Source organism: Ixodes scapularis, unplaced genomic scaffold (assembly GCF_016920785.2).
Source record: "Ixodes scapularis isolate PalLabHiFi unplaced genomic scaffold, ASM1692078v2 PGA_scaffold4__175_contigs__length_147842914, whole genome shotgun sequence".
Classification (NCBI taxonomy): Eukaryota; Metazoa; Arthropoda; class Arachnida; order Ixodida; family Ixodidae; genus Ixodes; species Ixodes scapularis.
In genome coordinates, this window is record NW_024609879.1 from 77840676 (window position 1) to 77852604 (window position 11929).

At 46.5% G+C, this 11929-nt stretch overlaps 1 long non-coding RNA gene across 1 annotated transcript; it reads right to left on the reverse strand.

The window, feature by feature from the left end:
- Positions 1–11501, reverse strand: LOC115326072. The gene is made up of 5 exons (XR_005797930.1): positions 11294–11501; positions 10173–10368; positions 8052–9018; positions 7573–7758; positions 1–135 (listed from the first exon to the last, which is right to left on the reverse strand). It is a non-coding gene; the product is annotated as an uncharacterized LOC115326072 (long non-coding RNA).
- Positions 11502–11929: the final 428 nt, after the last annotated feature.

Below are 11929 nucleotides of genomic sequence, written 5' to 3' on the forward strand. Positions count from 1 at the left end.
TCAGAAAAACAAACTATTTATTTAAGACAGGGAGCCACGAGAGGGGAAGATGGCAAGACCCGATCTACCAGAAAGGAGAGGGCATAAGAGTGAGGTCTTGCAAGGCTCGGTCCGTGATTCAGGACGGTTTGAAACCTATGAGGAATGAAGAGAACAAGGGAGTCCATCAGGTCAACAGCAACAATATCTGACCCAAACATGCAAGGCAATGAACAGCAGGGGCGAATTTGTCAGGCTGGTTGGAGTGGGGGTCGGTGGGAGGGGGGGCGGTTTGCAAGATGATATCACGGGCAAAATGTTGCCCAGGTCTGTTTTGTTGACCTAATAACCAAAAACTAATAATTTCTTCCTAGGAAAAGCTGGAGTATGTCGATTTTTCATTAAGAAGTTAACCTCAAGGGGGGGGGACGTGACTCCCCCCCCACAAAAAAAAATCCGCACATGATGCAGAGCACTCGAGTATACACCAAGAAACTGAGGGAGAGGAGGAGACGAGAGCATGTGGGGACGTCAGAATACAGAGCTCTGGTTGGAATGATTAGAGGGTAGACCTAGCTGCCTTTGTATCCACTGCACTCGTCGAAGGCGTTTGAATGTGAAAGCCATACGCTGGACACCAGCGTTCCGCGTTCTAACGTGTTCGAATGAGAGAACAAAACGCTGGATGCCGGCGTTCCATCTTCAAATGTGTTCGACGAGTGCAGCAGAGACAGAAGCTATCTTTGTCTCCACTGCACTCGTCGAACGCATTCGAATGCAAAAAGCAAAAGCCAGACACCGTCGTTCCGCATGTGCAGAACAGATAAAGGCAGCTAGCTTTAGGTCTACCCACTAATCGTTCCAATCAGAGCTCTGCGTTCTGACGTCCCCGCACTCTCGTCTCCTCCTCTCCCTCAGTTTTTCGGCACAGGGTTCTGGGAGTTTAACACTGGCTAGCGAAAAATCCAACAGACAGCACCACATCCACAAAAAAATACTTTCTTTGGCACTTCCCAAAGGTGTTCTAAATTGCATAGCATTCATAGGATCTCTTTGCACCCTACCCGTCGCCTAGAGTCCACTTCAGGACTCCGGGCGACGTCCACTTGGAGGAGGGACCGTCCCGTGTGATCTGGCTGGTCCCTTGAAAACGGGAAATGTGCAGGGAAGTGTGAGAGTAGGCCAGAAGGGTGGTGTACTCTCCCCGACATGATACAGAACGAGCAGACTCGAAGCCAGACGACTCTGGCCGGAATGTCTACAGCTTACACCTTCTCAGGGGAGGGAAACCAGTGGCTCTCGCAAGTCACTCGGTTTTCCTCTAATGATCTTGTCAAGACTTCTTCAATACCCGTATCAAATAAAAGCGGTCGTGCTCAGCAGCGTCTGCTTGAATTTTATTCGGAGACCGTCTGTTAAAGGGACCTTGAAATGATTTTAAAATCGAATTTCATCCACCGCAAGCCGTAAAAGGTGTGAAAAGAAACACAAAAACACAAAAATAGGGAGCCAAAAAAATTATTTGCTATAGAACTTTTAAAAGAAAACTGGACTCTTTTGCGCCTTCTTTCACTACGATGCATCCGCGGAAACGGAGCACGTCAGTCGAATCCACGTCGCCTATTGGGTAAGAGCCTACCTCACCAGCACCGCGATCGTAAACAATAAATAGCCGGCGAATGTTTCCTAAAAGTTTTGTTAAATAATATTCAGATCCACATTTTGTAGCATAATTAGAGATGTGTGGCGAAAATTGGCAAATTTGATAATGCTGAGAGCCAAGCGCTATCTATCGTGTGGTAAACGAATCAACTACTGCGCGTGCGCAGTAGGGCAGCTTGGGTCGCGACGACCGCAACGACCGACGAACGTTTATTTCCTTGGATTTCCTTCCTCTCAAAACTATGACTGACTGAACGTTTATTTTTCTACGTGTTCTTCTCGCGCGTGCAGACTTCAAGCAGCAAGAAAAAAAGTACTTAAAACAGACCACGACGAACAGGAACGCTGGATCCACAAACACCCGAGAAAAGCGACTCCGACGAAGCGAGCTGCTCAAAAAATAGGCCTAGCAGGCACTCCGACTCGGCGCAGCGTTGCTTCGTTGCAAGACCGTCTGGCGTGCTGAATGGAATATGCCCGCGCTACCCTTGTGGACCCTTCCCGTATTATAGTTTGATCGCTGACCTCAATTTTAGATTAAGAGGTGAGGTCAATCTCTTCCCATTGTTTTCCGAGGCAGTGTTGACGAATACTCGTCGAAAAGGGACTCTCGCCGATTCTGTCTTCTTGTTTTGTGTGATATAGAGCTGAAATAAACGCCGTATGGATTACCTTCGTAACACCATATGTTACGTACACGGTATGTTACGATATGTTGTTATTGGTGTGCCATTTTTATTCTGACAGACTGCACGTCACTGTCGAGCTATAACCTTTCTTTGCCGAGTGTCGCATCACAGCGCGAATACAGCACTTCCATCAAACGCGCGCGTCCGCTCAGAGTGTGAACAGGTATTTACGTGGCTCTTGCTGACACTCGTAGTTCAAATGTATCTTTTTTAACGTCAGCTCACTCCTGCACCTCCGAGGCCGCGAAAAACACCGCGGCAATTTGTTTCCATCTACGTTGCTTTGCAAACGACTGACACTGGCCGCCTTTTACCAACAGTGACAGTTGGGTTGACTTCTGGAGTCTTCATCGGAAGACTCGCTGCACTTCCCAAAAGGCATACCGGCGTATGGGACTAGTCCCATGCTGTCGCTGTAGCGCAACATATCTAATTGAATTTCACTCAGCTGCGATGCGGCGATGAGAGGCGCCGATTCAGAAAATACGTCGGTTACATCAGCGCTGTAAAACCTACCGGCGTACCCCAACTCGTCGCCGCTAACGCTCCCATTCTCCTACTGCCGAGAGAACTTCCGGTTCCGGAAACAGCGTACGTCACGGCTTGTTTTGCGGTCAGTGGGAGAGAAAGAAAAAGTCAATATTTCATTAATTTTTTGTGTAGAAGTTAATAAACCGAAACGAAAACGGATGCCTGTTCGGCATTCAGTGAACATTGACGGTTTAATGTAAAAGTTATCTGGGAAAAAGTAAAAAGGTCATTTCATGGTCCCTTTAATCAATGTCGGAGGCAAGCGCAAGAAGGAGGAGAGGTACCATGTGAATGTGCTGAAGTGTGTTGAACGTACCGAAAACGTTACCCGGGGGATGTCCTTTGTAATGGAAGCACCCGACGAAATCGGTGACGAAATGGCGTGTTTTGATGTACGGACCCGAGAGAACGGGTCAAGCGGAGGGCTGAATGTGGATGCTGAAGTTCAGGCTCACGAGGTTCAAGAACTGGACGAGTTGGTTCGGTCCTACGGTGATATCTTCGACGATAGGCCAGGTAGAACCACGAGATCCCAAAGAGCGCCGACCCGATTGCGTCGAAAGCGTACAGAGTTCTGTACAGTATCAAGGCGGGGGTAGAGGAACAACTGAAGGAAATGCTGGAAATGGGGCATCATACGAACATGGACAAGTCCGTGGGCATCCCCGATAATATGCGTGAAGAAGAAAGACAACAGCATGAGGATCTGTGTCGACTTCAGGAGGCTGAACGTGACAAGACAGGATGATGCCTACCCCATGCCTTCACTCCCTGAGATGATTGAGACTGTGGGGAGAGCCAAAATAATCGGCACCCTTGACATGTCCCAAGGCTACTGGCAAATCGGTTTATCAGAGGAGGCTTTTTTTAAGATAGCATTCCGTACGGACACCGGCTTGTACGAATTTACGGTGATGCCGTTCGAACTGAAAGGAGCACTGGCGACATTCCAAAGGTTGGTGGACGACCTCCTGAAAGAGCACCAAAACTTTGCTCGGGCATACTTAGATGACATAGCGGTGTTCAGCAACATGTGGCAGGTGTTCAGCAACACCTGCTTCATTTGTGCACCATCCTAAAGAAGTTGCATCAGGAAGGCCTGGCTCTAAAAAATAAACAAGTGCCAGTTTGGGAGGCGGGAAGTGCACTACCTGGGGCACGTGATTGGGAATTGGCAAGCACAACCTGACCATGATAAGATTGAGGCCATCCAGGCGATCGAGAGGCCCTACACGAAGACAGAAGTCCGTTCCTTCTTGGAACTAGTTAACTTCTACCGGAATTTCATTGAAAACTTCGCGGAGCTGGCCGCACCGCTGACCGACCTCCCACACAAGGCTGAACCTAAGCAAGTAGTGTGGACGCCGTCATGCGAGAGCGCATTCGGCGCACTGAAGGAGAGAATACGCAGCAGTCCAGTGCTGTGGAGCCCAGACCCGAGTCGACCCTATATACTCCAAGCAGACTCTAGCAACAGGGCGATCGGGGCCATTCTAGCTCAAACTAGCGAGGGTGTCAAGCACCCCGTTGCGTACGCCAGCCGTAAGCTACTTCTTCTTGAGAAGAAGTATGCAACAATTGAGAAGTGTCTGGCAATTGTGTGGGCCATGAAACATTTTCATGTGTATGTTGATGAACAAAATGTCACAGTCCAGTCGGACCACAACGCGCTCCGGTGGCTAAACAATAGCAGGCAGGACAATGACCGTCTACAAAGTTGGAGCCTGTTGCTGCAGGCCTACCAGATTAAGATAGACTACAAACAGGGTTGCTTGCATTCGAATGCGGACGCCTTGTCGCGTATCTATGAGCACTATGATCAGAATGTAGTGCCCTGCCAAGGCTTGCGATCCGCTTCTCCACTGAACATGTAGTCGCAAAGATTTTTCTTTTATTTTTACAAACCTGAACGTTGAGAATGTGAAAAAATAAAAGAAAAAAGTTTAATGTATTTAGAGCATTTCACTTGTGCGTGTCTGTTTCGGATGCTTAGTTTTATAGAGCAGTATTACAGGAGGAGTTGCACTGTGCAATGAAAACAATGGGCATTTCGTGAGCAGAGGCTCGCAAATCTTGTTTTTATATGTTATCATTTCGGTTAAAGGGGCGTGTTGTGTAATTTTGTACCTTTTGCCTTCATCGGGGGTTCGAGCATCTTTACTACACCTTGCATGCCCCCTCCCGGGGTCGATGGGCCCCAAGTGGAGGCATCAACGTGAACATTATAACCTTACACCTGTTTATATAGAACTCCGCATATAACTTCTTTGCCTACAAAGGTACTTTGTATTATTTTAGCTGTCCTTGACGCACATTGTGCCGCATTATGCCAATGATGGCATGTCCCATCCCATGTTGTCGACCTTTCGAGGTTGTACGGGAAATCGGCTATTGTAAACATGAGAGGTATATTAAGGACTTGTAAATGCGCTTGTAGGGGTCTAAGATTGGAATGTTTACAGAGTCAGCGGTGGAGGGCCGTTTTGTTTTGGATAGCGCCAACTGAACTCATTTATTACTTTGCTTGTCGGGATATCTGTAGCCCTACCACAGAGACGAGAATGCATGTTAGAGGGAGAGAGTGAAAGAGAGAGACGAGGGTAGCTATGTTGGGAGTGGGAGAGTTGAGAAGGGGGAGTTGACTGAGAGACTTGAGAGGAGACACATCGAGAGCGATGCAGCAGGAGTTGAGATAAAAGGCCCATCAAGAGCGATGCGGAAAAATCGAGTGGATAAAGTGCAGGCGTGTCACTTAGAGAGTTAAACGGCAGAGGCCATCGAGTTTTGAGAACTAGCGAACTCTAACTATGCTGTAATTTTTGTGTATAACACCTGCATATTAAGCCAAGTCATTCAACCCTAAGTCTATGATTCCGACATCACTAAAACCCTTGACTGGCAATCGGCGACAACGACGTCAGCACAGACCCGAAGACGAGCGACTTCATGTCACGAGACGAGACGAGATGAATATAAACTTTACAGACCAGATAAAAGTGAGTGACGCATTGGCTAACGTTGCGTCTTGGTGTCATGAAAATAACATGAAGATTAATATTAACAAAACTCAGTACATGCATATTACAAAAAAAAAGAACTATCTAAAATTTTAGCTATGAGGTTGCTGGCATAGGACTGACTGAAGTAGACAGTTACAAATATTTGGGAGTGATTTTGTCTTGTGACCTTGGGTGGAAAAGGCATGTACGGTATGTTAAGAAGCGGGCAACTAACAAATTGTGGTAGCTGAGGAAAACGCTGGGTAAATCTCCCCCTTCCGTTGAAATTCTTGCTTATAAGACAATTATTAGACCTGCGTTAGAATATGTGTCTGGAGTGTGGAGCCCATGGCAGAGCTCTCCGGTCAGAGAACTCGAAGATATTCAATTGCTAGCTGTGCATATAGTTTTCTTCAGATTTCAGACAAACTATGTCTGTGACCGAATTTAAAAGGAGAGCCAATATAAGCCCGCTGTCAAACAGAAGAGAGAGCCAATGTTTAAAGCTGTTCTTTCAGATTTTCAAGAATAGTATAAAAATTGATAGCGTGATTTACTTAAAAACAAAAAGTTTTTACTCGGATCGCTTGCATCACTCACAGACCGTAGCCCCTATTAAAGCTCGAATAAATAGCCATAAACAATCTTTTTCTGTGCATACAATTGATTTTTGGAACAGCCTTCCCGGTGATGTTATCGATATTGATTCACTTTCTTCTTTCGGAAGAGCCGTAGATATTATTTTTCAGTGCTAAGATTGCATTTATTGCTGTTATGACATTATTTTTACTGTCTTTGTTTTTTATTAGTTATTACTGCTGTACTGTTACTGTTATTACTAGCAATACATTTGGTTACTGTATTACTGTTAATATTGATTGATTTTCTTCTTTCGATTAAGTCGTAGATATTTTTCAGTGCTAAGATTGCTTTTTGTTTAGAACTGTTGTGTTTATAATTTGCAGGTATGACACTGTATCACCCCACTCCTGCCTTGGCCCTATATTGGGCCGGCAGTATTGATAAATAAATAAATAAAATAAAAAAGTCTGTGTGGCAACAAACTGAAAGAAAACTTGAAAATGAAGCACAGGTTGTCGATTGCTTGCTTCACAGAATAAATAGCCCAGCTCGCGTCCGATTTTGTTGCCCGTGGGACGCAGTTTCTTAGCAGACAATCCCCTTTTTTTCGGTTCTCGTTCCTTATGGCGGAAAAACTCCAGTCGTCTGCTCTTGTTCCCCTCCTGAGTGATGCATGACGGGAGTGCATTCTGGTGCACACTTGATTCTCAAGGTGCAGCGAGTGCATGGACGTGTGGAGTGGCGACGCCGAAATGAACGCGAGGAGTGTCGGCCGAAACAAACTTGCTCCATGTTGCGAGTGGGTACGCATGGGCACGAGTGCCCATGCATACATGTAGTCATACACTGTGCACGAGCATGTAGCTTCGTCTTTTATCTTGTTTGCGTGCAGAAGTGGCTTCAACGGCATTGCAGAAATTACACTAGCCTTGACAATAAAGTACAAAAAGGTTTACGCCAAGTCTAGGCACTGTTGCAAGATCACCGATCCAGGAAACCTAAACCGAGCCACCACTAAATGTGTTCCGTTTCAAAATGGTGTAATTGGCAAGACTGAACCGCCACCAAATGTGCTCTGTGGTAGAGCACAAAAGTACATCACCAGACATGAGTGTCCAAAATATACTTACAATGGCTAGCGGCGCCTCATAAAAGTCATGCAATGACCCTCTGCTTGGCCACTTAAGCCACACGCAGTGCCGTGCAGGGTACAGAACGGCATCCACGGTGCAGTGATCCAGGGTCCCGCCCGTAGTGTTCCGCTGCTGCCTTGGACAAGGTGAAAGCCAGCTCATTGATGTCATGGTCCCCGGTACCTGTGGTGTGTAACCATTGTGTTTAAAGGTTATACAGCCACCGACCGATATTGCAGACCCGATGGGGATCGTGCAGAATTCCGAATAATTGAGCAGTTTGAAATAATGATTTTAGCCTTAAAATACAGTTTATTATTACGACTTAAAACGCAAAGTTGCTGCAGCAAGTGATCGATGGTTTGATGTACGGCATGGTACTGTATGGTACTTCGCATTTCAGCGAGTCATTTTGTCACTGTATACAGACGAAAGCATTCGGACAAGTTACGCGCTCACGGCTGCACAATGCTCACCAACTGTAGGGCGAGTCGGTAGACTTTCCCCTCGCTGAAGGGCAAAGTCCGGTTTGTAAATGCTGTGCCGCTGGAACAAATGCGCGCAGATTGATTGCTACTTCCTTGGCGATACAACCGCTGCCTTCTCACGTCGACACACGGGAAATACTGCAAACAAAAGCAGACACCGTCATGACTTCGCAAGGTAAAACCGGAAAGGCCAAGAGCAGAAGAAGTGCTTAGAGTGCCGACATGCTACGTGGCGTCAGCAACGAAAACCTGCCATTTAAAAAAAATATATTCTAGTTTCTTAGCAGACATGACGTCAGGACAACTGACGGCAGCGATTGGCAGGCGGTGTGCATTCTTGCCACTGAATTCATAACCTGTCGCCGAATGTAGTTTTTAAACATGGCAGATATAATCTGGCCTGTTTTCGTCCACAATGCTGCCGTGTAGTCTGTCGCATAAATTATTTTTGTTGCTAAGGGGCAATTGGGCTTTACGTAAACATAGGCTGGACGTGCGTGTGGGAAATATAACATGAATGACCGCCCCCAACATTGGCTCTTCAAACAAACTGACAGAAAAAAAAAGGCCAATATGTCAATATTTTTGGTGGCTGTCGTGTCAGATTGAAGTATAAGTAACTAGTAAAATAAAAATAAATGAAAAAGTACATAACGTAAGGTGTAAATAAACTCTATAGATATAATAGCAGTCCCAATGATTTAACAAAGAGGCTGGCTTTCTCAGAATGCCCCCCTCTCACTCGAGTCCGTATTGAATCTTAATATGAAGTTGCCCCGAAAAAGCTGCAGAAAATGCACATACTGACAGAGCCCATAAAGACCACACCTGCCTTTCACATGGCCTTTCGAACTAGATGCAGTACAGGACGCAGAACGATACCCATGGGCTAGCTGCAGCTGTAGCCCAGTGCTTGTAGTATATTGCAGCTGACGGAAGGGAGGGAGGCCAGCTCCTTCATGCCGTGGTACCGGAAAAAAAAAATGAGCCACAGACGTCAAGCGCCTTGAGTATTTCTGTGCATCCACGAAGCCAATCTGGGACAGCAACGACAGAAAACTTCAGTAACACAGTGAACAAAAGAGTAGGCATGCAGGCGAGCTGTGAATTGTGAGCACAGCTAAAACCCAAGGCACAAGAAAGCAGAAAGGAAGAGGCCTTTCCACTTCCTTGCATGTCGGGTTTGAGTCTCGCACGGGGTAGTAAAAAGCAACAATACTGGTTCCCTAGTCTTTTTCTGCGTCAAGAAGCCTTGGAACAAAGAAATCCTACTGGTTATTCATCTTGTTTTCTCGGGCGGATTATAGTGCACGGTGCGGAAGCAAACTGCCTCAAAGGGGCTCAACTCACACTTCCAAGAAAATGATTGGCGAGCAACCTCTCCATTGTGTACTACGTGCACTGTACGTTTTAAGCAGGTCCGTTTTCTGCTAACACGACAGCGGTAGGAATGTTACTTGTGTCGAGCTGGAGAAGCCATAGCGGGGGCTACCCCAGCTACGCCCACGCTGGCTCTTATGGCGGTTATGTGCAACGCAGACAGCTTTTCCCATTTCAACCGAGTGCCTAGGCAGACACAGAAGCAGCCACATAAGACAATCGAGGGAAGACGCAGAGTTGTACAGGCTAAGAGGGAACGACATAGTGTAGCGAGCTTTTTAGTCCAGGCGATTCCTCAGAGAAATGCAGTCGGCGGAAATGTAGGTCAGTTGTTCTTGCCATTAACTTAGGTAACGAATGCAAGCATTATACTATTTTGCATCTTTTTCTACTGCAATGCTAGTCACCCGCAACGAAAAAACTTCACAAACTGAAAGAAAGTCTGGTTGCATTGTTAACACGGACACCAAGTCCATCAGGAAAAGCCATCTGTGCCATCCACCTGTTCATAAGCGAGCTGGAGTTCATCAAAGCACAACCGAGACTCTCTCGGGAGTATTTGGTTCCTTGTCACTAGTTATAGAATGAAAACACAGTGCAGTGTTGATTACTGTCAGCGCAGCCTTGCCACTAGCACTGCTGTCACTCGGGTGGCAGATATTTCGCTGGCACGACATGGCCTGCGAGCCACATATATCCCTAAAAGAAAGCTGCATAGAATGCCCACACCGTGGCTAGCGTCGCCGCCCAGAGAGCTTGCACAAACCCTCCACATGACACGCAGTACAGTTCAGAACAGAGCAGCACTGGCTAGCCAGTTGCTGCGAAGGCTTGCGGTGTCTTGCTGCTGCAAGTCGCCTCTTTCATGCCTTGTGGCACCCATCAGTTTCAAAACAAACGCTGATGAACCGCGACCAGCCATGACCTGTAGCACAAGGGGGAAAAACGTGTGAATGTGCAGTCTCCTATCTGTTTGCTTTTGTCTAACGTCTCCGAGTTTTCTTTGAGAAGAAAACAGCAATGACACTTCTTTCACAGTAATGTGCAAAAGAAACAAAAACGGCTCGGTTATTATACTGTCTCATAAGTTGTGTGCAGCGAACGCACGGGTGCGAGGGCGCAGCTCTGCAGAATGTTCTTTTTGCGCGGGTACTCGTGCAAAAAAGGCGCTTTTTATTGTCATGTACTCGGGCCTGCGCCTTTGCTGCACACAACTTATGATACAGAGTGTATAGCACGCCTCCGTGAGCACTCGCGTACGGCGAGAAATCCATGATATCCAGGGTACGATAGCAGGAAACCTCGCAAGGGTGCACGAAGCTGCAAGTGCGCCAGAATGTGCAACTGGAGGTGGTGATAGAATGACATAGTTTGAGAATATGGGGTTACTTGGGTCAAAATATAGAAGCGAACAACGTAACTTCCTTGCCGGCTGATGTTAGGAGCCATCGGAGCACGACCAACTATTTGTTGTGATCGGGGTATTACGATCGGACGCGGGTTGGTAAAGATTTGAAAAACCCGGAAGAATAAAACCTGTAGGGGCGAAGACAGACAGCGCAGTTCCTTGTTGACATGGGATGTAATATTAAACACATTATTCCGTCGGATCAAACGTTTTTATTTAATCAGGCTTATCTCGGAAGTCTGCCGGCAGGTCTGGGGTCGGAAGTATGCGGTTTTTAGAGCTCTTTTGGCGGGCTTTCAGCTTTCTGCGATGCGTGTTTTAATCGTGAGCACAGGCTCAAACAATAGGCAGCGGCGCCAAATGTATTTGAAACGAAGAAGCAGCTCGGACGCGTGGACCGAACACATCGAAATCACATCACAGGAAAACGTAAATCACTCACCTTTTGTTCGACGATGGTTCGCAAGACACGATTCAAATCGACGACACTCGATTCGGTCACGATATTCAGGTAAAGGACGCAACAACGTAGGCTTGCCGTTCCTAATAACTACATAAATACGACGATACGACACGATATCAAACAAAGGAGTCAGAAAAACGCAGTCTGTAGCGCAGAAAACGCGGTCACCCGGTTGCAAAAAGCAAGAAAAAAAAAATAATACGTCAACAAAGTAAAAATAACAAAAAGTTTCCTCGCTAAAAACCGTGACGTCACAAAAAACAAAACAAGCAAAACAAAATTTTTTTGTCACGTGACGTTATATTTGTGACGTCACTTCCGGTGACGTCGAGTCACGTGATCTGCCATTATTCCTCCTCCGAATCGCTCGTTTTCATTTCATTAGTTGCCTGACCGGCGGGCAGAGGGCGTTGGCACACTTGCCGCCATTAGGTTGCTTCAATTTGGTCGGTTTCGGTTTCAACGTGCACGCGATTGTAATGCTGTTTCATGCCCCTTTCGATTTTGCGATATAAATTTCTTTCTTGTAGCACACAGCGAATAAAATAATAGTATTGAGCCACTTGGCAAACCACGAAGTGGTTTCGAGCATAAATTGCGATATTTACGAACACT